This window comes from Octopus bimaculoides, chromosome 3 (assembly GCF_001194135.2).
Source record: "Octopus bimaculoides isolate UCB-OBI-ISO-001 chromosome 3, ASM119413v2, whole genome shotgun sequence".
Lineage (NCBI taxonomy): Eukaryota > Metazoa > Mollusca > Cephalopoda > Octopoda > Octopodidae > Octopus > Octopus bimaculoides.
In genome coordinates, this window is record NC_068983.1 from 68,713,379 (window position 1) to 68,715,564 (window position 2,186).

The 2,186-nt window shown below is 43.7% G+C and overlaps 1 protein-coding gene across 1 annotated transcript in view; it reads left to right on the forward strand.

The window, feature by feature from the left end:
- The window catches only part of LOC106872084 (exosome complex component RRP4), a 35,394-nt gene that overhangs the window by 28,926 nt on the left and 4,282 nt on the right, over window positions 1-2,186 (forward strand). The window lies entirely within an intron of this gene.

Genomic DNA, 2,186 nt, shown 5'->3' on the forward strand with positions numbered 1-2,186 from the left:
ATATATATATATATATATATATATATATATATATATAATGTATATATATGGTCTCTCTTTCCAGCTCCATTCCAGTTACTTTCACCCACTCTTCTAAAATGTTAGTAGCCCCGCAGCTACTCTACAACAAGAAACCCATTTTGGACCACTTCTGTCGTACGTCAATTATTTCCTAGTATAGAACCACTGTCCTCTCCACTGTAGCTCCACTCATTCAAAGCACCATTAACTTAGCAGACATTCTGTAAAGGTGACTGATGCTTATGATACTCCTTTGTCCTTGTCAGCATCAGAAATGCTGTAAGCCAATGTTTGGTCAACTGGAAATCTTTAACCAATGAGGGCGCCTGGCTTAGTGGTTAGGGTGTTGCACTCACAATTGCAAGAATGTGGTTTTGATTCCCAGAACAGGTGGGTGATCATTTCAACATCTGACATGTGACACATCATGTGCCTGTACAGGCAATATCAATTTGATGGAGGAAGCAAGCTAATGTACAACACAGACATTTGGTTACCAGCACCATAGTCAACTGCTACAAAGCTAAAGGTGATGCTTTGGATAAAAATAACTACAAGGGGTATCAAACTGCTGGATCAGGTGATGAAGGTCACAGAGAGGGTAATAGCCCAACTAATTAGAGAGACAGTCAGCCTAGATGAGATGCAGTCCGGTTTTGTATGCTATATTTTTGGTAAAGCAACTGCAGGAGAAATACCTAACCGAAGATAAACCCCTATACTTGGCTTTTGTTGACTTGGAGAAAGCCTTTGACAAGGTCCCCCAATCCCTTATCTGGTGGGCGATGTGGAAACTAGAGATACATGAGTGGTTAGTAAGGGCTGTACAGGCCTTGTACAAGGATGCTGTCAGTAAGGTAAGGGTCGGCAACAAGTATAGTGAAGAATTCTGGGTAGAAGTAGGGGCACCAAGGATCAGCCCCCTCTTATTCATCATAGTCCTCCAGGCAATGACAGAGGAATTCAAGACAGACTGCCCCTGGGAGCTCCTCTATGCTGATGACCTTGCACTAATTGCTGAGTCACTATCAGAACTAGAGGAGAAGTTTCAGGTGTGGAAGCAGGGACTAGAATCGAAGGGCCTTTGAGTCAATGGTGCAAAAACCAAAGTCCTAGTAAGTAGGAAGGCTAACAAAATCACAAACCCCTTCAGGTAGATGGCCCTGCTCGATCTGTAGAAAAGGTATAAGTAGAAACTCCATAAGATATACCCAGTGTAAGTTATGGATGCATAAGAGGTGCAGCAACATCAAAGGAAGGTTAACTGGGATGATAGTTTTTGTGTGCGGCAGATGCACAGGGGCAATAAACACCGAAAATGTTCAGAAAACAGATTCCATCACATGCCAGAGGGAGAAACTAGAAGTAGTTGATAGCTTCCATTACCTAGGTGACCAAGCCTGAAGTGTTGCCACTAGAATAAGAAATAACCTGGGCAAAGTTCAGGGAGCTCCTACCTCTGCTGGTGACAAAGGGCCTCTTGCTCAGAGTGAAAGGTAGATTGTATGATGCATGTGTGTGAACTACCATGCTACATGGCAGTGAAACATGGGCTATGACTGTTGAGGACATATGTAAGCTTGCAAGAAATGAAGCTAGCATGATCCGCTGGATGTGTAATGTCAGTGTGCACACACAACAGCGTGCAAGCGCCCTGAGAGAAATGTTGGACATAAGAAGCATCAGATGTGGTGTGCAAGAGAGATGACTGCACTGGTATGGTCATGTACTACATATGGATGAGGAGAGCTGTGTGAAGAAGTGTCACTCCCTAACTGTGGAAGGAACATGTGGAAGAGTTAGACCCAGGAAGACATGGGATGAGGTGGTGAAACACGACCATTGAACGTTGGGCCTCACAGGGGCCTCAAGTGACCTAGACCTCTGGAGATATGCTGTGATTGAGAAGACCCCAGCAAGTAAAGTGAGATCACAGCTGTAGCCTATACTAGTGTCGTATAACCAGCCCATTTAAAAAGTACCTTTGAATTGTTGGGCGACACACCGTGCTTGAGGAGACCTATTGAGTGAAGTAAAATCAAAATAAAAATTACAATCAGAATCTCAATCAAATCGAAATCAAAATGGAAATTGTAGTTGTGGCTGATGCCAGTGCTACCCGACTGGCTCCCATGTTAGTGGCATGCAAGAAGTACTTTTCATGC